This window comes from Octodon degus, unplaced genomic scaffold (assembly GCF_000260255.1).
Source record: "Octodon degus isolate 3935 unplaced genomic scaffold, OctDeg1.0 scaffold00360, whole genome shotgun sequence".
NCBI classification, from domain to species: domain Eukaryota; kingdom Metazoa; phylum Chordata; class Mammalia; order Rodentia; family Octodontidae; genus Octodon; species Octodon degus.
The window spans coordinates 430,989-457,815 of record NW_004524936.1 but is presented as its reverse complement, the minus strand read 5'-3'; the positions used below and the strand labels follow the sequence as shown (position 1 = coordinate 457,815).

Here is a 26,827-nt window from a genome sequence, read left to right as displayed (position 1 = left end):
GAAGTTGAGACTGTCTGGTAATAGAATTGCTATCCCTGCTTTTTTCTGAGGTGCTGGGGCATGTAGTATTGTTCTCTGTCCTTTGACTTTCAGCCTATGAATGTCTTTATGAGTGAAATATGTTTCTTGTATACAGGAGATTGTTTGATTTTGTTTCCTAATCCACTGTGCCAGTCTCTTTCTCTTAATTGTTGAATTGAGTCCATTTACATAGATGGTTTGAATTGAGATGCATTGACTTATGTTTGCAATTTTATTTACCTGTTGTCGTTTCCTCCTTTTTCCTCCTGTGTTTAATTGCTTATCCTATTTAGTTGGTTGCTTCTGATCTCATTCGTGGAGTTCTGATCCTTTTGGTCCCTCTCTAGAACATCTTTCAGTAGCCTGTGTAAGGTTGGCTTTGTCATCACGAAATTCTTTAGCTGTTCTATTAATTCATGCATTTGAGCCGAGCTAGTGTCCTCCGCACCTGTACTGGGTGGGCACTGGGTTTCCTCCATATGTTTCTGCATTTGATTCTTTAGTGCAGATGTTATTGATTCAGGGATTTCTTTTTTTATTTGCAATCTGAGGTCCTCTATGTCTTTCTGCAGCTGTTTCTTTATTTCAGAAGCCTTTGATTCATTGCTTTCCGCTCTGCGATTTCCAATTTTTTCTTGTTAGTGTCCTCTGCACTTTTTAATGCTGGGTTTCGATTCTGAGGTTACATTTTGTTCACTCTCATCGTTTTGTGTATCACTGTCTTCTGACCCTTGTTGTAAATCTTTGCTGTAATTATAACCTTCGCACGTACTGAAGTTCAGGTGCAGCTCTATAAAGTTTGTACTTATCCAGCTGCATCTGGCTTTTGTCTGGCAGCTGTGCTCAGCTCCTTCCCGCTGCTGCCCTTGAGGGTGAACCTGTTTTGCCCGTGTGGCAAGATATTCTGCTCCTGGACTAACTGGGTGGATCTATCCTCTACACTCTCTGCAGGGATTGCAGCTGCAGGGTTACACCCCAGGCGTGTATGCCAGCCCTGAGCTGTGCCTGTAGGGGGCAAAGTGAAGTAGGGGTAAGAGGAAGCTCTCCCACACACTCACCAGACTTGGGCTAGAACTGGGTCTGGGGGTTCCTGGAGCGGCCAAAATTCCTACTTGTTGGGCGGTGTGGGCGAGGTGCTGCGGAGTGGTGGAATGTGGCCCAAGGGGGTGTGTGAGGGTCTGGCCCATCCTGTGCCTGGGCTGGGACTGGTCCCGCCGGCACAGGGTAGCAGGAAGCTCTCCCCCACACTCATCAGGACGTGGGTAGGACTGGGTCTGTGGGTTCCCGGAACGCGGCAGAAATTCCTACTCTGCTGGCGGGTTGGTGGAGGTGCTGCGGAGTGGTGGGGTGCGGCACAAGGGGTTGTAGAGGGTCTGGCCCATGCTGCACCTGGGCTGTGATGGGTCCTGCCAGTGCAGGGTAGCAGGAAGCTCTCCGGCACACTCACCGGACCTGGGCTAGGACTGGGTCTCCATCACGAAATTCTTTACCTGTTCTTTGTCATTTCATTCTCCATCAAACTTGAAAGAGTTTTGCAGAATATAGTAGTATGGGTTGGAATTTGTTATCGTAGAGGACTTGAAGTACTTTCCCCCAAGCTCTTCTTACCTTCATCGTTTGTGAAGAGAAGTCGGCCATAATTCTGAAATTTTTGCGTTTGAATAATATCTTCCTCTGTTCTCGGCTTTCAGTATATTATTCTTGTGCTGAGCTTCTGGGATCTTGACTATTATATGTCTCGGTGTGTTTTTAATTGGATTGATGTTACTTGTCGTTCTGTATGTTTAGGTTACCTGAATGTCAGATTGTTTCCTTATATTGGGAAGTTTTCTGCTATTTCTTCTGCCCATATTTTTTAATTGTCATTTGTATTGACTCCTATTTTCTTCTTGAAGCCTATTAGTCTCACATTGTTCACCTTTACATCATCTTTCTGGTGATGTATTATTCTTTCCTGCATCCTCGTTGTTTTTAAGAATCCTTTCTTACCTTTTCACTAGCTACACCAGCATCTTCAAGATCTGAAACTCTGTCTTCACTTTCACTTAAACAGTTTTGCAAGCTTGTGATTGAGAGTTTAATTTCCTCTATATCGCTTTGACTCTGCTTCATGTGATCTATTTCTTTCCTGTATTGCTCATTCAAGGAGTCCGTCTTTTTTCTAATCTCTTCTATTTTTTTTTTTTATCACTGTCTTCTTTAGAAGCAGTAATAAATTCTTTTACTGGAGTGTATTTTTCAGATTGATTTTCCTCCCTATGTTTCTGTAGTTGCTTCTTCACTTCAGATGTTATGAGTTCTGAGAATTCTTTTTTTATTTCACAAAAAAAGTGCGCTCTGAGTCCCTCTATAACTTTGTGCTGTTACTTATTTACTATTGATGCTATTAATTCATACATTTGAGCAGAGCTAGTGTCCTCTGCACTTGTTCTGGGTGGGCATTTGTTTTCTCCATGTGTTTCTACATTTGATTCTTTACTGCAGATGTTATTAATTCAGGGATTTCTTTTTTTATTTCCAACGTTAGTTCCTGTATAGTTTTCTGCTGTTGTTTCTTTATTTCAGAAGCCTTGCTTTCAGCTGTGTGATTCCCAATTTGTTCTGTGTTAGTGTCCTCTGCACTTGTTATGTTGGGGCTTGGGATCTGATTGCATTTTGTTCCTTCTCGTTATTTTGTGTAGCTTTGTCTTCTGACCTTTGTTGTAGATCTTTGTTGCAGTTATAACCTTAGCACGTACTGAAGTTCAGGTGCAGATCTACAAAGTTTGGACTTATCCAGCTGTGTCTGGCTTGGGTCTGGCTGGTGTGCTCAGCTCCTTCCCACTGCTGCCCTTGAGGGTGAACCTGTTTTGCCCTTTTGGCAAGATGTTCTGCTCCTGGACTAGCTGGGTGGATCTATCCTCTACACTCTCTGCAGGGATTCCAGCTGCATGGTTTCACCCCATGCCTGTATGCCAGGCCTGAGCTGAGCCTGGAGGGGACAAGATGCAGTAGGGGGGAGAAGCAGCTCTCCCACACACTCACCAGGTCTGTGCTAGGACTGGGTCTGGGGGTTCATGGAATGTGGCAGAAATTCTTACTCTGCGGGCGGCATGGGGGAGGTTCTGCGGAGTGTAGGGGGCTTCTCAAAGGGGTCGAAGTGAGTCTCATGCACGCTGTGCCTGGGCTGGGACCAGTATTAGGTCCAGCCAGCATGGGGTAGCCTGAAGCTCTCCCACACAGTCACCAGTCCTGGGCTAGGACTCGGTCTGGGGGTTCCTGGAACGAGGCAGATATTCATACTTGGCTCTTGGGGTGGGGGTGTTGCTGCAGATTGGTGGGGGGTGTCCCAAGGTGGTGGAAGATGGTCTCACGCTTCCTGCGCCTGGGCTGGGACCAGTAGTAGGTCCTGCTGGTGCAGAGTAGCTGGAAGCTCTCCCACACACTCACCGGGCCTGGGCTAGGACTGGGTCTGGGGGTTCGGGGAATTCGGCAGAAATTCCTACTCGGCAGGCGGAGTGGGGAGGTGCTGTGGCATGGTGGGGGGCGTCCCAAGGTGGCGCAAGAGGGTCTCACTCACGCTGTGCCTCAGCTGGGACCTCTGTAGAATTTATAAAGAACCAAAAACCATTAGGGCTCCAAAATTTAAAGACCCAATCCAGAAATGTGCATCTGAGTTGAACACAAACCTCAGAGGAAGAAATTCTTGAAGCATATAAATACATGAAAAAATACTCCTCACCACTAGCCATGCCTGAAATGCAAATTAAAACAACAGTGTGATACCATCTCACCCCACAAGAATGGCTCTCACATAGAAATCAGCCAACAACAAATGTTGGAGAGGCTGTGGGGAAAAAAGAACCCTTCTCCACTGCTGTTGGGAATATAGACTGGTGCAACCATTATGGAAATCAGTGAGGAGACCTCTTAAAGAACTAGGACTGAAAACCCCATTCAGACCATCTATTCCTCTATAGGGAATTTTCCCAAAAGTACTGAAAACTTCATATCATAGTGATATATGTGCACCTATGTTTATAGCAGCACAATTTGTGATGGCCAAATCTTGGAAGCAACCAAAATACCCCTCACCTCAGGAATGGATGTAAAAGATGTGTTATTTTTATATAATGGAGTATTATTCAAGTATAAAGAATGATAAACTTGAAGCTTTATATCTATGTTGATGCCACTTGAAGATACTCTCATAAGGGAAATAAACCAAACCCACATGTGTAAATATCAAATAGTCTCCCTAATGTAATAACTCAAAAGAAGAAATAAATATTGAAAGGTATAACACAACTAAATAAAAAGTGAGAATTTAAGGATTAAACAATACAGAAAGGGCATGGAGAAAAGCTGGGAAACATGGCAGAGGCAAATCATACATTTGTGTACACAAGATGGTTAAGGCAATGGCCCTAAGAATCACCATCAGGTTTTTGAAACTAACAGTTATTTGGCAGGATTCTCACTCTGACTAACTATATATGCTGATACCTGTGAACTAAGCAACTGCACTGAGGATAGTAATGTATAATACTAGGGCCATTTTTGGAATGCCTGTCATTCTGGTATTCTAAATGTGTACTGATTCTAATGTCTTATCAATTATTTCTATAATCTCTCTCAAATAAATGTTTGTTTAGAAAAATGTGATAAAAGAAAACAAGAGTCAATAAAAAAGTCATAGGTCTGTCCTGCTACAGTGTTGTATATGGGTAGATTTCTAAATTTCTGAGTAAATACATGTAATTTTTATGCACCCATTTTTATAGTAGCACATTTTGTAGTATCTATATCTTGGAAACTGAAATGTACATCATTCAATGAATTGATATTTTTTTGTGTTGTTGGATTTAGCTCATTATAACAGCAACTGCCCAGTGAGTGTGAGGACTTGAGTTTCTTTTGTTTTACCCAAAACAAGCAAGCAAAAATGAACAAAACAAAATTCCAAAAATATTTTGTGTTTTTTATATCATGGAGTGTTGTTTGGCCATAAAGAATAAATGCTTGATATGTGTAGGTAAGTGGATACAAATTGAGACTATACTTGAGATAATTGAGATAAATGTTACTCCCATGTGTAATGTCAGATGGTTTATAAATTTTTGAGGCCATTATTAACATCCTCCATTACTTTGAACTCTAAATTATTTCATCCAAAATACATTTTGTGGTACTTCTTATATAACTGGCCCTATGCTCAGAGTGCAAAACATAAAGATGATTAAATTATTGATGATTACTATCTTTATCATTAATAGCTACCAGTCAACTTTGTAAGATTGATGTAAAAATGATAAGGATATTATAATATAGTACATCCTAAGAAAGAGGTATGTCACAAAATCCAGAATTAGTCAGGCTTTCTCATATAGAAGTGTAATACAGCACTCTGGGAGGCTGTGGCAGAAACATAGTAAACCTTTACAAACACTTTCCACAATCCAGTTCTAAAGGCTCCTCAACCACATGATCAGGCTGTGTCACAGAAATAGCCCTACTATTAGTTATCAAAATCTGTCTTATTTAATTTTCTCATTGCTGAGGCAAACTACCTCATAACCCTAAGTTACGGGAGGAAAGGATTATTTAGTTAATAGTTTGTAGAGGTGTCAGAACATAGTTTGCTTGTTCCAAGGCAGGTTGACAAGGCAAAGGGGGATCACATAGGAGAAATAGTGCATACTGTGAGGGGCAGATAGAAGGCAGTAGGCACAGGGCAGTGAGCGGCAAGCTGCAACAGCATCTTTCTGTTCATTAGTATTCTGTACAAGCTATAAGCCTCTTGATTAATGCTCTCCATACTCAGTGTGTGATATCCTTAATCCCAACATCACACATCCTAGATGCTGCCACATCTGAAAAGGCCCACCTCATGTGGCTTTAGGGACACATCCAGATAAACACTATAACTGAAGTCCAGCCTAGAGCATGTAGCAATTTATGGAGACCTTGCCTTATTATAAGAAAAAAGAAAGTTGGGTATATAGTTCAGTGGTCAGGCCATAGAATCAATTTTCCAGTGTAAAAACAACAACAACCAGCCAGAGGTGGGCCCCTTTTATACAACAGAAGATTCAAGGGGGGAACATTAGAAGACTTTACCTATGCTCAGTAGAAAAATGTCATGTTTTATTAAGCATACTCCTCTGTGCATAGGAAGAGGACAGAATTTGGCTTTGCATTTATGGATTTAGATGTTAAACTGTCCTCTAAATCAAAGTGTCTAATGTAGGAACATTTGTTTTTGGTGGGTTTTTTTGTTTTGTTTTTGGGCCGAACTCTGGATTGTCAGGCAAGTGCTTACTCTACTGAGCTATGTCCCTGGCCCCCAGACATTGGCACTCTGATGTAGAAGCATTTGAATTGAGAGGAAAATCATATTAACACTGGTTTTGCTAAAGTTCAACTATATTTCACTTTCATAATTTTGACCATAACTGAAAACTATCTGTACCATTATTTGCTTGTTATATATATATATTTTTCTATATTTAGGACAGGGTCTACAGGGTCAACAGTGACTCATTATGTAGATTGGACTTGTAGTGATTCTCCTATTTTTAGCCTCTCAAGCTCTAGGATTACAGGCGCCCACCACCACGTCCAGTTTCAGTTGCCAGCTCAGCGTGCCCTGCAGGCGAGGCTGGCAGGGCAGGTTGGGGATGAACTCTGGCCCCTGCACTCTGCCTAAGCAGGCACTTTAGTCCACTGAGTTGTCAGGCCAGGCCTTACTTGGTATATTTGTGTAAGTAAACTGCTTTTATTAAAGAAGTGTCGTTAAAATAGCTCAATCATAAATGCAATGCCATATTTACTCTTTATCATTAGTTTACTATAAAGTAAATAAGTACTATTAGAAAACATTAATCTATGTATTGCATAATATAATCTTTCTTACTACTACTAGTATACATGACACATTTAAAAATAAAATCTTTAGGCCTTCCTGTACCAACATTCTGTGATTGAGTGATGAAGTCTTGGTAAAATATATGGTTTAAAGTTTTGTTTTTCAACATGTTTGTGTATAATCACTCTGCATTTTCACACAGTACTGAGTATTTCAGCTGTGTGTTTTCACCATGTACACAATCATTATCAACTATATGCCCATGACATGCTAATTAACTAGTTAGAATATTATTCTTTTTTTGTATTTAGGGCAGGATCTATAGGGTCTACAGGGTCTCACTACATAGATCAGACTCGGAGTGATCTGCCTGTGTTCAGTCTCCCAAAAGCTGGGATTACAGGCACGCACCACCATGCCCAGTCTCATGTGCTGCCTCATCGCACCCCGGGGACAGGGTTAGGACGCTGGGGAAAGATTATCCTAATTGAACCATTACCTCACTTTAGGAAGGTTAATATTCCTGCCTGCTGTATTCTTTTTTTTTTTTTTTTTTTGAGACAGGGTCTCATTTTTCAGTTGTCTTGCCTTTAACTCACAGTGATCCTTCTGCCTCAGCCTCCTGAATGCTGAGATTCCATGCATGGGACATCATGTTTGGCTGCTGTATTCTTTTAAATCCTCTGCGGACCTCATGTGAGAAATAAATATCCTGTCATTATGGTTCCACAGTAGGCTTCTTGAACTATGTCTGTGTTACTATACTGACTTGAAGAAAACAGGCTACCACAATGCAGGAGTAGAGTTTTTTTTCAAAGTAAAATGCTTTATTTTTAAGTTTTATTTATTATTTATTTGGTACAGGGTTTTACTATACAGCTTCGAACTTGTGATCCTGGGATTACAGGTGTGTGCCACCATGCCTAGTTTCCATGGCTAGCACAGCCGGCCTGGGAGACACAGTGTGGGGACCAGGGATCGAACCTGGGTTCTTGTGCTTGCCAGGCAGGGGCTTAGGCTGCTGAGCTACCTCCTAATTCCTGAGATGTGTCCCTTGTGATCCTTGAGTTCATGAGCTTTCACCCACTGGCTCCCATTCTTCTTATAGATGTGAATTTCATGATTATTAGGGCTAAGGGCAATCTAGGCACAAACCCTGTTCCAGGCATGGCAGGTGATTGGCTCTAGTAAAAACTGATGCAGGGACATATTCTTAGAGTTTTCAAAGAATAGAAACTGAGGTCTGGGTGGTCCGGGTGGGCTCGCAGCAGAGAATTTGGGGACTCTGGTCAGTCAATGCAAACAGGGTCTAGTGGGCACGGGTGGAGGACAAGAGGCCCAGGAGTACAAACAAGCAAACAAACAAACAAAATGAAACCAAAATAAAACAAAAAACAGAGAAAATAAAAAATAATGCTGCATTTTGATAGGGATTGCATCACATCTACATAACACTGCTGGGAGTATGAACACTCGTACAATGTTGCTTCTTCCTAACCAGGAGCAAGAAACATTTTTCCATTTTCTGAACTCCTCTTTGATCTCTTTTTTCAGAGTATTGCAATTTTCATTGTTTAGACCTTTTACTTCCCTGCTAACAAGATTAATTCCTAAGTATTTCAATACTTTGATGCTGCTGTGAAGGTTATTTCTCTAATTTCTCTCTCAGTGAGTTTGTTATCTGTGTAGAGGAATGCTATTAACTTTTGGGTGTTGACTTTGCCCATGTGGTGAGATAGAATCTCATTATTGTTTTAATTTGCACTTCTTACATGACTAATGATGTTGAACACTTTCATATATTTATTTTCATTTTGTATTTCTTCATCTGAGAAATATTTATGCATCTCAGATGTCTATTTATGGATTTGGTCTTTGAATTTGGGGGCCTTGATTTTTTTTTAGTTCTTTATGTATTACAGATAGAAAAACCTGGTCTGAGGGACTGTTGGTTGAATTTCCCAATTTGTGGATTTCTTTTCACTTTGTTGATAACTTATTGTTTTTCAGAACAAAACTGTTTTAATTCTGTAAAGAAAGCAGAAGTGAAAGCTGTATAAGAATTACTTTAACCAAGGGAAAAGAAGCTACTTATAGCATGTCAACTGAGGAAGGCTCCATCTAGGTGCATTTCCAGTTCTCATGAAAACATATGGAATCTCATCAATACACAACTCAGCAGATTTGGAAATACATAACAATTTAGGATACTCTAAACCACTGACAATGTTCTTCCATTATCCTGTGCATCATAGACATGAAAAGTAAATGTCCTAGAAATTAGATAAGCACTCACAAAAGTAATGAACAACATCTCAATAAGACATGCAAAATGTAAAACAATTTCTGAATGCAAAAGGAGTACCAAAAATGAACTCAAGTAATAAAATGTGACGACATAAGAACAAGGTCACCTCGAACCAACAGAGAAGTGCAGAATTACACAATGACTCATTTTGACTAAGGGTTTCATTAGACAAAAAGGCAGCTGTTTCTAGTTACCTCATGGAAAATTCATATATCCTTACTGTTCTGGATTTTGAATAAATGTTTCTGAGAATTTTGGCCTTAGTCTCACTTCTCCAGGAAGAATATCTGATTCAAATATTTATGAAAAGAGAAGATTTAGATTTCTATTCATTTTACACTATTGGTTATTATCAATAATTCCTCATGAATTATTGAAATTATTTCAATAATTTCATATACTAACCCCTAACATGACACTAAAATATGTTGCATATATCCCATTTTTGAAAAGGAATAGCCAAGGTAAGACATCATTATAAAATTATAGTTTTTTTTGAAACTGTTTCATTGCTATTTTATCTTTTTTTCTCATTAAAATGAATAAAAATTATGATAAAAAAGAAATTAAAATTGAAAAAATAAAGGAAATAAAATTATAATTTTTGCTATTAATAAAGGAATCAATACAGACCAGAAAATAAATGCGAAGTAAGTAATTACAGGGCAACTACAAAAAGGAATTTAATTATCAGGTCAAATGCCACCTGCTGTTAACCCTGGAAGGTGTGGGAGCAATGTCATTGAAAGATAGCATTAAACACTGGCTCTCTGAAAGATATAAAACATTTGGAGGCAGATCTGATACTTGTTCAAATAAGTGGGTCTAATCTGGTTTCATTGCCATTTACATTCCCTCCCAAATTGTGTAGAAACCCTTCAATGAGATGAGATCCCAGTTGTTGATTCTTTGAAGTGCTTCCTATTCAGTTTGTTTTCTGTTTTTGAACTCTCTGCCTACCTTAAAACTTGTAGATTTCTACTGAATTTCCATTCTGGTAGATTTAGTGTTTTAGTTTTAATATAGTGTTTTAGTTTTAATATTTAAGTCATTGATCCATTTTGACTTTAGTGTGTTGTTATAGACATGAATCTAGATTTAGTCTTTGGTATTGGAAAAGCCATTTTTTTCCACACCATTATTTAAAGAGGTTATCTTTCTTCCAGTGAACCTGTTTGACTTCTTTGTCAAAGATAAGGGGCTTGAGTGTGTTTGTAGTGGTGTCAATATTTCATCTGTTTCATCAATCCTTAGGACAATTTTTTTGCCTTTACCATGATAATTTTATCACAGTATCTTTGTAGTATCATTTCAGGTCAGGGATTGAGAAGCCACCTGCCTTGCCTTTGTTGACCATGATTACCTTTGCAATTCTGGGTCTCTTCTGTTTCCAAATGAATTTTAGGAATGTTTTCTCCAGATCTGTGGGTTATTCTGATGATATTTTAATAGGGATTGCATTAAATCAGTATAACAATTTTGGAAGCATGCTCATTTTTACAGTGTTGTTTTTTTCATATCTATGAGCAGGGAATATCTTTTCATTTTCTGATAGCCTCTTCAGTCTTCTTTTTCAGAGTGTTAAAATTTTCAATGTAACTAAATAATAATAATAATAATAATAATAATAATAATAATAATAATAAAATTCAATTTTGATTTCTTTGTTAGATTGATTCCTACATATTTCATTTTTTGGATGATATTGTGAAGGATGATTTTAAAAATTATTGTCATTTTCCTGGAGCTGGAAGGGTGGAGTCTGCCCTTCCCTCTAGCACTCAGCTTTGGACTCTGCCTTGGCAGTTTATAAGTTGGCGTTCATGAGAAAAAGAACAGGTATAAGGATGAAGAGGTAGAGGAAAATAGCTACACTTTATGAGCCTTGACACAATGTCTACATATTTCCAACTATCTCTCATTGGGTTCAACACAAAATTTGATTCTTATCTTCTTCATCTGATTGTTTTTCTCTTTCATTGGTACCAGAAATTGAACTCAGGACCTCACACCTCCAAGGCAGGTGCTTGTGCCACTGAGCTATGCGGCTGGCCCTTTGTCTGATTTTTGAGATATATAATGGAAAATACAGCATGAAGCTTCAAGTAGTCAGTCTTCTTAGGTTTGGAGTGGAATGGAAGGGGTTGAAGATATTGCTGTCTGTTCTTTGGCTTTTATTTCTTAAACCAGCTAAAACCAAGAGAGCTTGTGGTGCTTCCTAGGAGAAGGAAACTGATCACAATTTCCAGTTATGTTTCTCTCCTTCACAAACTTTCATCTGACATAGATAATTTAACCACATGTTGGTTATAAAAGACAAAAAAAAAAGAAAAAAAAATCTGCCTTTGCCACTAATGGTGGTCATGAGGTATGTAATTCCTTAAATCATTTAAATCCTAATTTGATTGAGAAAGAAGACATTTCTAAAAGACTCAGAGAAATTATAGTAATCTAATTAAAATAGACTGAGTGTTATGAAACCAAGGGCTTCTGCACTAGAATCTCTTGGAGACAATAGATGTTTTCATTCGCTCCCCTATTACGTTCCATTGGTCTTGACATTGGAGAAATGGATGAAATATTTCATGGTAAAGAATTTCAAATTTGTTTCTGCTGAGGTGCAATAATTCATCTTAAAACCTACATTTGTTATCTGACATCATGTTTTCTATACAGAAATGTGGAATCCGACCAAAAAAAGGTTAAATAAACTACTTAACCAGAAAAATGTTTAAAGATATATAAAATGTTTAGCTACCTTAAAAATGATAGATTGTCTTCAAAAACATTTCCAAACTGACACATGATGCACCCAGCCTAGATAGGGAATTGCAGTGTCTAATCTAAATTTTACTACTTATCTACACATCCTCTTCTGCATATCACAAACATACATTTATTTTTGATATAACAATCCAATACCTTTCACACACTTGAATTTACAAATTTCCACTATTACTGAAAATAACCTTGGTTGGAATAGTGAAAATTGTGTATTGAGTAGTATTCCCCAAATTTTATACATTAAGAAATTGAAGTTCCAAGAGATAAAGCGATTCTTTTTAAAGAAATACGTAGAGTTGTGTATACTTATCTATATGGTTCCTATATTAATATATCTTACCTTTTTGCAGTAAGCATGGGTGAGCCAGTGATCAGAGAGAGGTATGGTATTGGGAAATAGAGAGTTCTTTGTAGTACTTCTGCTAGAAGAACATTGTTCCATGCAGCATATATATAAGGATGCTGTTTTATCTGCTTCTTGGTTTTCTCATTTGTAAAACCATCATAGCAATAATACTTGCCCACAAAATTTTCAGAAAGAGCTGATAATATATATGAGATTGACAACAGAGCATGGCATATAGTTAATACATAACAGTTACTATTGCTCTTAACAGCAATAATATCTGCCATGCAAATTATAGAAATTATAACATTTCATACCTAACCTCAAGGACTTTGTAGTCTAATAAAGGAAGGCAATTATAGCAACAACCATGTGCCCTGAGATGGAGAAAGGACAGAGGCAACAGTGTCCAGTTTTGCCTAAAGGAATTAAATAAGTGTGCAGTTTTGCCTAAAGGAATTAAATGAGAGGGAGTATGACTTAGAGTTAATCCTTTCAAGGTGAACAAAGTATTTTGGCCATTTCAGATGGAGAAAGTAGTTATTCAGGCATAGAAAGAGCCTAGGATTCTCAGGAATTTGCTGAAGTAAAGAAGAAGAAGCTGCTCCCTAGAATGTTAAGATTCATGGTGGTAGAGGAAGAAGAGGGTGTGTTTGTGGGAATCTAAAATACTTAGAAAGCATTCAGGTAGAAATACTAATTAGGTAACTGAACATACCTATTGGGAAATCCTGGTGAATGACTCTAAAATTTTTTTCATTATTTTATAAAAAGGGGCACAAGAGAGTATACAATAATATATAATTTTCAGATTTCTTACTAGGAATAATCAGAGATACGAAGAGTGGAAAAACATCTGGCCCACTGCATTGCTTATATTAGATGTCAGGCATTATTATTTCTTCTACTTCCCTGCTCCCTCCCAACTTGTTTTTTTTTTTTTTCTCATCTATCCTCTATTTCCTCCACTTTAAAAGGGTTGTGCTAAGGAAGAGGCTCTAAAAAAGAACACTTGGTTGAGGGTGACTTTCTGATCTTCAATTAAAATGAACTAGATATGTGCAAGAAATCCTGGGTCCACAGCTTCCACTTTGTGGATTCAGCTCTACGGGGATCTTAGCCACTATCTGTCTAAAAGGCTAATCTCAAGGGGTTGATAATTTTATTCTTAGAGCTGATATCTGGGAAAGTGAGAAAACCTTTCTTAAATATCCTACGGTGTCACATAATAAAGTATTTTCAATTCATCTTCAATTCCTCCTTTTCCACCCACTTCTTCACCATCACCTCCTTCCATTATTCTTGCTTGAAAAATTACCCAGCCCCAATCTCTTCCTTTTAGCCTCCTCCCAGAACACGCCAGTCCTAGATGCCTTTGCTGGTGTCACATGTAACTATGGTAAGCTAGGAGGGGAAATATTGCTTCTACATGCCAGCTTTATCCTTGCCCGTTTTCTCATTGCTTTTCTTCTGTACACGCCCCAGCCACGATCCTCACTGTTTTCACCCTTCTCTATAGAGTGAGCACAGATAGGTGATCAAGCCTTTTTCTCTGACAGATTAAAAAATAAAAACCCGAAATTGATTGCAATTGTGCCTGCTGCTACTGGAGACAGAGGGAAACCGCCGCCAGGGGCGAGGCCAGCTCTCATAGCCCTGGGCCCCGCCCCACTCTCTTTCTTCTCCTTTTCCCTTCTTAGCCCCACCCTTCTCCACCTCTTCCTAGTTTGCTTTCTGTTTCAAAGGCCCCAGGTGCTTTTAAGGAACTCCACCCAAGGTGGAGTCCTCACTGTAGTAACACCTCTCTTCTGGCCCAGCCTGGGCGGAAGAAGACGAAATCACCCCACGCACAGAGGTTGCCTAGAGGGAGCACCTCACGTTCTGACCTGTGTGGGACAGCTCGGAGCCTCCAAGAAACCCCGCCCTAGAGGACGCGCAAAGACTTGCTGCTGTTTTTCCTTGAAGCTCTTGCCCTAGGCTGGCGTTCTCCTAAGTGTTTCGACCAATCGTAGGCATTTTCTCCTCCCTTCTTTCCTTTTAGGAAGGAGCTGGGGTGTGGGGCTGCAAAGGCGGATTTGGAGGGATCCTGCTGATGTCTCGTCTTGGGCTCCTATCTTGAATGATTTCTTCTCTGCCTCAACTTTGTGCTCAGTAGTGTTTTCAGGTTCTTGGCGGTTTTCTTAGCCCTCGCCGCCGACCTTCTTTTCAAGGGTGTGCAGAGTTAAGAGGCTGGGTGAAAAGTGGGCTTGGCCGGAACTGAATTAGTGAAGGTAAAAGGGGAACGGAGGCTCTTCAGCGTTGCTTCATCAACCAGGCGAACCCACTTCATTTTTAGCTGGGGAAAGACTTCAGGGGGAGGTTTCTTTTTAGGAAGTCGTCTCTGCGGGTCCTAATTTTTGGATTGGATGATAGAGAGCTTTGTTTTCTTGTTCTGAGGGTGGGCCAGCTGAGTCTGAAGAGACTCTCTTTTCTCCTTCTTCCCCATTTTCCAGCCGGAAGAAAAAGGGAAGGTGCGGGGCCGCGAAAGAGAAACCCGAGAAGAGAACGTAGCCTGGCACGCAGTCAAGACAGGGACGGGTGGGGGTGTGAGTGGAACAGCTGTCTAGCGATCAGCTCAGGAGTATGAGCCTACAGCAGGACCGCGTGAGCTTCAGACACTTCAGGAGTCCTCAGCTAGAGACAAGGGCGGTAAGTGACACCGAGATTAGAATCCACCCATTCTTGTCTCTGCCTAGGTTACCCCCCTACACACACGCGCGCGCGCACACACACACACACACACACACACACACACACTTATTTTCAGCTTTAGCAAAGGGAGGGTGGAGCAGAAGGATAAAAACACTCAAAATATGAAGCTCAGGGGAAAATGACCTCCTTAAAGATTGAGTCAAAAGGGACTAAGAAAGGGAGGAAGGACTTGTTTTGAGGTTTCTTGAAGAAGTGAAAGAGATTAAAAAATAGATGGATAGTTTATTCCACCCTGGGTCAGTGCTCTCAATACTTATGTGGTGAGGTTTGTGTCTGACTTAAACTTACACAAAGTCGCAGCCAGATGACAAGATTTAGCAGGCCATTTACCCACAGAGATGCTTCTAGAAAGAGGGCGGAGGTACAGGTGGGAGCCTAGGTTATTGGAAATTAGTAGGATCATGAGATACTGGAAGGAGCCACAGGGAGGAGCTGCTTTGAGTTTACCAGTTCTTTAAAGAGGAGCTTAGTTTAGCTGTAGGAAGAAACCCAATCCAAGGCCCTAACTAGGCCCTTCAGTTCTCTGTGTAAGCAAAGGTTGGGCCGAGTTACTGTGATTGCTGGAGCTAGTGCACTTGGTACCTCTTAGTGGAGCTGTCCTTTGTGGAGGAAAGTAAATGTGGGGGAAAGGAAATCACATCAGGTGGCGAAGGCAATCTCTTATTACTTTTGGCAATGAATTCATCATAAAGAAAAACAATTATTAAGCTTTTTCGTGTCATCCAGTGTAATAATGACTGGGCAAAGAGAATAATCTCAAAGTTTGGTTTTTAAACTGGTGGTGACTCTGATGGTTTGTGGTAACGCAAAGATCTGCTTTGAAATGATATTGCTAACAATTAACTGAGGCATTGCCTTTCCCCATTTGTGGAATGCAGATTAATAATTGTATCTTAAAAATATTCGGGTAGCTGACATGTGATAATGTATTTGATAGAGACTGCTGTCATAATCTTAGTTTCATTTCCTTTTCCTACTCAGTTTGGAACTCTTTCTCAGGAACACTGCTGATAGAATTAGTAGTACTTTGATGTGCTTAAAATTCCTTCCACATAAAGTGAAAGGAAATCTGATAAATCAAATTAGCTTGTCTAAATACTGATAGGCTACAGCATAGATTTTATTTGCTTCTAATTTAACATTTTTCCCAGTGGACTTAATCACCTCTAATAAAAAAGCTAATAACTTCCTTTTCCTCTAATTATTTGGACAACTTAACTAGGAGGATATAACTGACAGAACCTTTATATAACATAAATCAGTGACTCATAAATGACCTAATCATCTCAATCTTCAGAGTATTGGGAGACTACTTATGAGAGAAATGGTAATCTTTGATAACTGTTGAAGGCCCTGAGAATGGGTTGGGAACAGTGTCTCCAGATTAGTTTAGAGGGCAGACGGGTAGAAAATATAAGAGCAGAAATATAACTTGAAAATAGAAATGAGAAATATGGCTATCTAGTCCATTCTCAAGATTAAGTAAGTGAATGACTCTACTTCAGAGCACTAGGGAGTTACAGATATTTGTTGCTTGTGATTTCAGCATGCATTGGAAAGAAAAGTGGGGTGTGGAGCGCTAGGTCACCATTGCCACCCTCATTGTTCTATTACATGCATTTCCAACATGGGATTCTTAGTGGATTAGCTGTTTGAATTCCACAAATCAAGGTATCAAGCCTAGTCAAGTTATCAATTATCTTTTAAGATTGTCTTTGTCTACTGGTAGGAATCATCAATCACTCATCTTTTCTCATTCTGGCAGTGACATTATCATTATTTGATACATTTATGTATTCTCCTTTGTCCTGAATCATTTGTAGTTTATGATCATGCTTAATTAGTTAAGTGAAAAGATTTCCTTTGGACATGTAATTCATTTAGCAAAAAATGTTCACATGTATGTCAGGCATAAGAAATATTTTAAATGTAATTTTCTATTTAAGTATCTTCTTTACCTTCCTGTCTAAATACTAATTTTTCTTTAAGATCTAATTTTGTCTCTAGCCTCCATGGCATGTCTTTCTTTGACTCTTCTTTAGAGATGGTTATATGGCCTACGTAGTTTATACTTATGAATACACTGCTTTATAATATGCTTATTTTCATGATTTTTCTTGCACAGTAATTTTAGTATTTCTCCCATCATTAGTCTCAATTTAAATGTCACTTCTATAGAACCATCCCTCATCCTTGGATTTAGAAATACTCTTTTCAGTATGTAAGTTGCCTTATATTTTCTGAAAATTGGGTTATTATGTGTCCTGCACATGCTGAATCAAAGTCTTTACTTTTTTTCAGAGTTAGAGGTTCTTCATGACATCTAATGCCATTGTGTCTTCATAACACTTAACTGATTACTTTTCCACATAAACATTTGGTACACATTTTGTAGACTATCTTCTAGGGTCTACTTCTGTGATACCATGTTTTTGTAAATAAAGCAAAGTTTAGTTGGGATAATTGACCTAAGTGATCATCTTGTAAAACTGACGTCTAATTCCTAAGTAGACTGTAAATAAGCTTTGTAGTGTTGAGCTCATTTGTTGACTGAAGAACATATGTGACTATGTTTGGTTTTATTTCTGATTTTTATGTACTAATTTTTAAATTAAGCTTAATAGCTAGAAATCAGATTTCTAATCATTTATTATCCTCAACTCAGTGTTATCTAGCTTCTGGTTACTCATCTCCAGAATAATATGATAATTTTTGGTAAGTAAACCTTTGGACCCAGTGTTTGACAGATGAATTTATATCAGAAGTGAAAATAATTAGCATATAGAACAAATTAAGCCAACATTTGTATTTTGTTTCTTCTAAAATTTTTCTCTTTCAGTTTTTTTTTTCCAGTATTTTAAGGAAGGGTCTACAGGGTGTTCAGGATCTCACTACTAGATTGTACCTGTTTACAGTTTCCCAAGAGCTGAGATTACAGGTGTGTGCCACCACACCCAGCCTCAATTGCCATCTCAGCATGCCCCGGAAGCGGGGTCTGCACCAGAGGCCTGGGGATTGAACCCCTGACCCCTGCACCTGCTTGCAAGTGCTTTAATCTACTGAGCTATTTGGCTGGCCCTTCTTTCTGTTTTTTAACACAAGTTTTCACTATATAGTTCAGGATACCCTTGAACTTAATGCATAGACAAGTCTGGCCACAGACACTTGGTAGGTTCTTCCTGCCTCAGCTTTGCAAGTGCTGTGATTGTAGGCATGCACTACCATGCCTAGCTGTTTCCTCTAAAATTTTAAAACTCATTTTTTTTTATTGAGACAAGATCGCAGTGTACAGTTTGTGATGCCCTTGAACTCTATGTATTCCAGGCTGCCCTACAATTTGCAGCTATTCTCATGCCATTCATTGGTGGGATTACAAATGTGTGCTATCATGCCTGGTTATAATTAATTTTAAAATGTATTTTAAGTTAGTGATATATTCCATGTGACTTAAATATATGAAAGGGTATATTTTAGTATATATGCTGCCAAAATGAGCTCTATGAAAGGTTATAGAGTGAGACTTCTCCCACATAATTTTTTCACCTAGTCACCCATTTTGCCTCACAAATAGCCATTAAAGTTGTCAGCTTATTAGGAATCTTTTCAGGGATATATGTTGTATACCAATTAATAAATCCTGTATTTTTCTCCCTCTTACCTGGTATGCACAAATGCTAACACATTCTTCACAGTGTTCTACAATTGCTTTATCAGCTTAAATGTATACTTTGGAGATACTTCCATACCCAAACTGATAAAAAAATTATGGTATGTGTTTAAATGTTTGAATATTTTTTGTAATAAAAGACACATTACTATTAACCACCCTCAAAATACTTTCTTTTGCTTTGAGTGCACTTATCCACTTATTTTTACCATTTTCTGAAGTTTGTGGATATCTGACTTGATTCAAAACATTTATGGAAATCCCTGTCAAATAAAAATATTATAGTATGTCTTCACCCACCTCATTCACCAAATCATGTACCATATAAATTCTAGTTGTTCCCCAAAATAAAAATTATTGTAAAATGTAAATATTTTGAAATGATTCAGGACATGGAGGCTGACATAACAGGTCAACTAAAGACACTTGCCAAAAAGGCCTCTAGAACTACTTCAGCAAGTGGCAGGAATGATCAAATGGGTGTGTTCAAAGCCAGGAGTAGTATTTTGAGGGAGATTAATGGCACTGTGACTTTTACTGTAATACTTTTAAAAAAATTTAAACATGCACCTTATTTATCTAGCATACACCACATATTAAAGTTGCCTCATTGTTTTGTGTGACTACATAGATTTTTTCAGTATATGGATAAGTCATGAATTTTTAAGTAAGCCTTCTGCTGATTGTCATTTAGGGTATTTTTTAACTCTGGTGGTATTTGTAATAGCAATAAAATCTTTGTAATTAATTTATTAAAATAATAGTGCTACAATATTGCTGAGCTCCTTTTCTTTTTTTGAGATAGTGTCTAGCTATGTATTTCAGGCTGGCCTTCAATTCTATGTAGCCCTTGCTGGCCTCAAATTCATTTCAAGGGATTACTAGTATTCATTACCATATTTGGCTCATGATTTTGTTCCTTAAACAATAGAAAACTATTTATTTGCAGCTCTAAAGGCTGGAAGACTGAAGTAAAGTGAAAGCATGGTCGGATTCTTGTAAGGGCTTGTTACGTTAGTGTCTGATGTCCCCACAAAGCCTTATAAAGTCATAGGTGGGGCTTTTCAGAGGTGGCTACGTCTAGAGTATGTAGTGTTTGGATGAAGGGCGTGTGATTACTAAATCAATTATTTAAATGGTTTGGCATAGTTCTAGATAGAATTAAGGGTGTGAGTGCTACATCCACTGTATGGCAGGTAGCCTGTGTAAAATGTAAGAGAGAGAAAGAAGGCTAATAGATGTCTATAGACTGAAACCTCTACAGACTATGAGATAAAATAAACCTACTGTCCTTTAACTTTGGGCATTGGGTATTTTGTCTCAGCAAGGAGAAAAGTAACTAAGGTAAGCCTTTTCCTGACTTCCAGATGGCTGTCTTCTTGATACATACACACATAATCTTCTTTGCATAACTGGAGGGAAACAGAGACAGAGAGACAGAAAAAAACCCAGCTCTGAGGTTTCCTCTTATAATTATTTCAGATCAGAAAACTATCCTATGGTTTCATTTAACCTAATTGTGCTTCCATTAAGGCCCTTTTTCCAAATACTATCACACACTGAGATGAAGGCTTCAACATGTGGAATTTGGGAGAAGCAAAGTTCAGGCCATAGCAGTGTCAGTTTGCCTGGGGCTTTACTGAGTGTAAACATTTTTAAAATCAGGTTTAAAACTGTAAAATTCCAGTTTCTCTTTCCTGACAGTAATTGCTGGACTTACTGGACTACTACTCTCCCTCCTCTAAAGAAAATGTATATTCTCTGTTCACTGTGTTCCTCATCTGGCCTAGGTAAAACTAACTTCTCTTGGCGTACATAATGAGTTTTGACATCATAAGCTCTTACCAAATACACAGTATGCTAATAGCTTCTAGTTCTGTCTTGGTTATTTTTGCTTGCTTTTTTTCCTGAGTCTCAGTGCCAGGATATCTCCTTCAGATACACTCTTTATTACTTTATTATCTTTTGCAAATCATTTAATGGTTATCTACAAAATTTTAGGTATTATGATAGAAGCTGAGATTATACTGGTTAATAGTTTAACAATAGTAGTGCACTTTGCTTGTCACCTGGATTTCTTCTCTCTGTCTCTTCTTGAAAGATTGTACTTCCTAAAGATCTATCTCAAGACAAAAATGTCTTTTGAAATTTTTTTACTAACTCCCAGTGAGCTACTCTGTCATCCTCATCATCATCTGTTATCTTGTACTGTGTTATGGCTGTTTTGTATGCATGTTTTTCTTCACATCACATGGTCCTGGAATCTCAAACTCAAATCTCTGTAGGCCTCTTAGTAAAGTGAGAGATGCATGCGTTTTAAAGGGGGCAACCACTAACCATCCCTAACTAAATTTTCTCTTGTGCCTATGTCATTTCTATTTTGTAAAATATTTTATTTTTTTCAGAAAAAATAGAATTTTAAAAAAGAAATATAGTACTTTTAAAAATTTATTTTGCATCTTTTAATCTGCTTCATTGATCCTCTTTTTATTTTTTAGCAGCACAATGCTGTTTTTATCACAACTGTGTAGTCTATCTTCAGATCAGCAATTGTGATACCTTCTGACTTGAATCTGTTGCCCAGTATTACTTTTGCTCTTCTAGGTCTCTTCTGGTTCCAAATGATATTCAGGATTGTTTTCTTGTATTATGGTAGTGACATTTTGATTGGGATAGTATTAAATCTGTATAACAAGTTCGGGAGTACGACCTTTTTTTTTTTTTTTTACTATATTGGTTCTTCCTACCGAGAGCAAGGGATATCTTTGCTTTTTATGTTATCCTCTTTAATTTCTTTCTTAGAGTACTGTAGTGTATAGATCTTTTACTTTCTTTATTATAGTGATTACTAGGTATTTCCTTTTATTGATATGATTGTGAAAGGTACTGTTTCCCTAATTTCTCCCTCAATGAGTTTATTTGTGTACAGAAACACTATTGATTTTGGAGTGTTGACTTTGAATCTAGATACACTACTGAATTTGGTTATTATATTTACATGTCTTTTGTTGGAGTTTCTTGGGTCTTCTGTGTAAAGAGTATCATGTAATCTGCCAATAATGATAAGTTAGATTTTTCCTTTCCTATTCTCACTCCTTTTATTTTTTCTCTTGTTTAATTGCTCTGGCTAATGTTTCCAGAACCATATTAAATAGGAGTGATGATAGTGGATATCCTTGTCTTCTTGCTGATATTAGAGTGAACGCTTTCAGTTTTTGTGCATTTAGTATGATGCTGGCTATTCGTTTATCAGATGACTTTTGTCAGATTGAGATGATGACCAGTGATTCCAATTTTCCGTAGAGATTTTTTTTTTAATGAGTATGGGTGTCTGAGATGAATACACATTTCTCAGATAATGCAGTAGAAATAGCAAATAAATGTATGGAAAGTGTTCAACATCAGTGTTCATTCAAGAGATGCAAATTAAAACAATGCTGAGATTCCATCTCTGCAGAAAGATAGGTATTAAGATAAAAATCAACCAGTAACAAATGTTAACAGCAGGAATGTGGGAAAAGGGAATATTTTTCTACTATCAATGGAAGTGTAGACTGGTGCAACCACAGGGCAAATAAGTGTGGAGGTTCCTTTAAAAAACTAGGACTACAAGTCTCATTTCACCTCACTATTCCTATTCTTGGTATCTTCTTGAAAGAATTAAAGGCAACATACCACAGTGATATATATATATATATATATATATATATATATATATATATGCATGTTAATAGTGGCACAGTCTGTAATAGCTAAATCTTAGAAACAAACTAAATGTGCACTAACTGAGTATAAATAAAAGATGTGTTTTTTTATGTAATGGAGTAATATGCAGCCATAAAGAAGGACAAACTTGAAATATTTGTTGCGAAATGGATGGACCCTAAGACAATACTCTTTTGTGTGTGTGTGTGTGTGTGTGTGTGTGTGTGTGTGTGTTTTAGAGAAAGGTCTGCAGGGTGTTCAGGATCTCACTACTAGATCGATCCAGTAGTGATCCACTACTAGTGATCCAAGAGCTGGGATTACAGATGTGTGTCATCACGCCCAGTCTCAATTGCTCTCTCAGCATGTCTTGGGGGTGCATCCGGCACAGCAGGCCCGGGGATTGAACTAAGACAATACTCTCAAGTGAGATAAGCTGAACACACATATGTAAATATTGTATTACCTCTATATGTGAGAAATGGAAAGTCTAAGAACAAAATTATAAAATAAATATTATGAAGTAAGTAATCATTCAAAAGGAAAGGGAAACTAGGGAAGGGTGAGGAGAAAGGAAAGAAGGAAAAAGAAAAGATGAGAAATGAAGGCTAAAATGGAAACAAAGCTTTGTAAATAAGGAGGGGAAAAGAGGTTAAAGTGAGGGATGGTAATGGGAAGGGAAGTAAAGACAAATCTGTATACATCATGTAGAGGTACAAATTCCCTGTGGTGCATTTTTTAAATAACTTTTTATTGTTTTTCTTTTTTTTAAAAACAATTTTAGACATTCATATGTGGCAACGTAAGCTTATTTGAAGATAACATCATACAATACAGCAAGCATTGTTGAATTCCTGTTACTTTTTTAGTGAAAATTTGTATGGCTTCTAGTTTTTTTTTGCATTCTTTAAAAAAATTCCTTGTAATGAATGTGATCATTGTATATACCTAAATTATATCAATATATAAGCACTTCCTTGGCAAGCGCAAGGGTCTGAGTTCAATCCCCAGTTCCGCCCCCCCCAAAAAAAAAGAAAGAAAGAAATTTAATTTGACCCCAGTTTCCATAGGTAATACAGCACGGTTTCTTTCTCCAAATATGTAACCTGTACTTTAGGAGACAATTACCCAATTACTCTTTTTTCCCCCATTCCCTATTTGCCAAACTAGCAATCTAAATTCCTCAGTCTAGCTTTACTTTTTCTTTAACATATCTAATCCTTTATTTCTATCATTTCTGGTTTTCCTTTATTTCTTAATCTCCTTGAAATAAAACTTTAAAAAAACAATGTATTGTTCTCAGAAAAGCTCCAGAATGCTGATCACATATTTTAATTACATTATTTCAGATTGCTTGTTCCTTTAGTTTTTTCTGTATTGTAATGATGTAGTTGCTTCATGTTTAGAGTAAAGTTGTCATGTGGCTATTAGTTTTCTTTTAAAAAATATTTCTGATAAGTATACATACAGGTTGATACTAAAAGAATAATAACATACTTTCTTCATTCAAATAATGTATAGCACTGAATTGGTCATTGCATAAATGGGCTCTTTTGGGATACTGCAAAGTAATATGGCCCATGATTCTCCTAGGATCTCTTGACTTGGTGCTTCTGAGCTATTTAGCTCAATTAATGAGTGGAAAGCCTACTGTAGAGACAAAATCTCTGCCCTTAAGCAATCATTGCACTAGAGATGCATGAAGATGCTTATATTGTTTAAAAATTTTAAATATACCATAGAATAATGATATAAATTTTTAAGACATTTGCATGAAATTTTATAGTAGGTTGAAGAGTAGTGAGTCTTTGCTTTTTAGGTCTTCTGGATTTTCTTAACTGATGCTTAAGTGCTATGCTCAAATTGTGATTCTGGAGATTTTCTGTTATGATGGACATCACAATTAGTGGGAATGTTTTAATACTTTTTGCAAATATTCAATGGCAAATTTTGTTATGAAGGTATATGTTTACCTCTGTTATCATTATTTTCAACTTTATGAAACTATTCCCAAGTGCAATGTCATAGAAGGTATTTTAAATGAGAAAGAGAGCTATGGTATTGGACAACAAACTTGTATTTGAGTAACATCAGTCATGTGTTTCATGTGATTTAGAGATTACTTAATCATGCTGAATCTGTAGTTCCTTGAGTGTATATTGTTTGTCATAGTAATGACATTATTAGTATTATATATGTTACAGAGTGATTTTTTCCATAATTTTATTGAGAAACAAATAGCAATGAGACAGTTTCAAATCAATTGGTAGGACAGTTTCAATAATTAACACATTGCATACTGCCTTCCTAGTGGTTATTTGTTGTACAAGATGCAGACATGATATCCTATTTACAAACACTATTAGAACAAATCCCTCTATTCCTTGAATTAGGAGAATGTAGCTATATATCTATCCTAGCCATTTTGAATACACAGATGCAAAATGGTCATTTATCTATATCCCTTTTTTTGTTTAGTTCCATCATTTAAATATTATAGATATGTGAACTCAGCAAAATATTCCAAAATAGTCCAGTAGTCCATAATAGTATTGGGTCTTCCACTTGACTGGCAATGTCAGAAGTTGTTGACCTGAGTCCCCTACAGCTCAACATAGCAGCATGGCTTTACTTCTTATATTTCGTTTTTATACTTTTCTGCTGGATGGTTAAGGCCAAGGTAAAGCAGGACCTATGCAACAAGAGTTGTAGCTTTTGGGTCTGATAAGATCAATCAAATCCCCTCAGCATTTATCCTGAGATCCTGTACCTCAGATTGTAGAACCTTTGTCAGTGTCAGCCATGTGCATGAGTCACGGCCATTGCTTGGCCAATGTGCTCTCTGTGAAAGCCTGAGAGAATGTTTTCTCTCCATGTGACTCTCCTTAGGCACACTCTACATCATTGATCACTTTCCTTTTTGGCCCCATAATCTCCTTGATCAGAAAATTTGGGACGCAACTGAGTTACATGATGTTACAGTACAAGTTCTCATATGTCCTGAGTCTTAACTGACCTTGAAAGGCTAGGGCCAGAATGTTGGCTTTCCTTACAGCCCTCCTTTTTCTCTAATTTTTGGTCTGCAAACTTAGGTTGTTAACCCTCCAGAAGAGAAGCTTATTGTTACTGCCATATAACCTATTCTGTTGAGCTTAACCTTACTATCTGTCTGGATATCAAACATCTTAGGCTTAACATGGAACAGGTATTTTTCATAAAGTATTGGTATGTTAAACTTTAAGTCCCTACAGAATTTGACAAAAAAATTAAAAAAATTAGAATATATTTAATAAATAGGAATAAAGTATTATATATGTTTACATATAAGTCCGGAAATCTAACCATACACAGCATTGTTGCAGGACAGTCCCGCAACAGTCCTTTTCCTATCGCTTTGTTAATCAATGTCACCTCCTTTCTCTGAGAGACAATTGTTAAAACAGTTCCAAGTGTAGTCATGTTAAGAATCACACCAGTATAACCTCCAGCTAGTCTTGGAACTCTCAGTATCTGATATTGTCTGGGAAAAGAAGTGAGCACTTCCTTTACACTTAAGAATCTATCTTACTACCTCTGCTAAGGAAATTGCCACTAGCATTGGGGCAGGGAGTGCTACCAAGTGTGAACAGAAGTTCTACTAGATGTCTCAGTATCTCTGCAGGAAGAATGGGAGTTAGCAGATGAGCCTACTTTCTTGAAATACTGAGTCCATTTGATTCTTTTTTTCCCATAATTTTATTGAGTAACAAATAGCAGTGAGACAGTTTCAAACCAAATTGGTAGGACAGTTTCAATAATTAACACATTACATACTGTCTTCCTAGTGTTTATTTGCTGTACAAGATGCGGACATGATTATCCTATTTACAAACACTATCACAACAAATCCCTCTATTCATTAAGAGAATGTAACTATATATCTGTCCTAACCATTTTAAATCACAGATACAAAAAGGACATTCATCTGTATCCCCTGTTTTTGTTTAGTTCCGCTATTTGAATATTATAGGTGTGTTAACTCAGCAAAATAGTCTAAAAGAGTCCAAAAATATGGAACTCTTCACGAATTTGCATGTCATCCTTGAACAGGAGCCATGCTAATCTTCTCTATATCGTTCCAATTTTAGTATATGTGCTGCTGAAGAGAGCACTATAGAGTGATTAAAAAAATTGTCTTGGAGCCCGGGAGATGACTCAGTAGAATAAGCACTTCCCTGGAAAGCTCAAGGGCCTGAGTTCAATCCCCAGTTCCACCAAAAAAAAAATGTCTTTTTTAAAAAAATTAATTTTATTGATTACAAAATAGCAATGAGACAGTTTCAAAACACATTAGTAGGACAGTTACAATAATTAATACATTGCATGTTGTTTTCTTCATAGTTATTCAGAGTAAAGATG

The 26,827-nt window shown here is 37.6% G+C and overlaps 1 protein-coding gene and 1 non-coding gene across 3 annotated transcripts in view; one reads left to right on the top strand and one right to left on the bottom strand.

Annotated features, from left to right (window-relative positions):
• The first annotated feature begins 14,063 nt into the window (after positions 1-14,063).
• Klf8 (Kruppel like factor 8) overlaps positions 14,064-26,827 on the top strand; it is a 284,345-nt gene continuing 271,581 nt past the window's right edge. Inside the window, exons 1-2 of one of the 2 annotated variants that reach the window (XM_023708437.1) lie at positions 14,064-14,314; positions 14,799-14,994. The gene's annotated coding sequence lies outside the window, so the exon portion shown is untranslated. Of the gene's footprint in view, positions 14,315-14,362; positions 14,577-14,798; positions 14,995-26,827 lie in introns of those variants that run through there. The other variant, XM_004648206.3, reaches the window with a different exon arrangement.
• LOC111814569 lies at positions 26,474-26,580 on the bottom strand. The gene has a single exon (XR_002819529.1). It is a non-coding gene; the product is annotated as a U6 spliceosomal RNA (small nuclear RNA).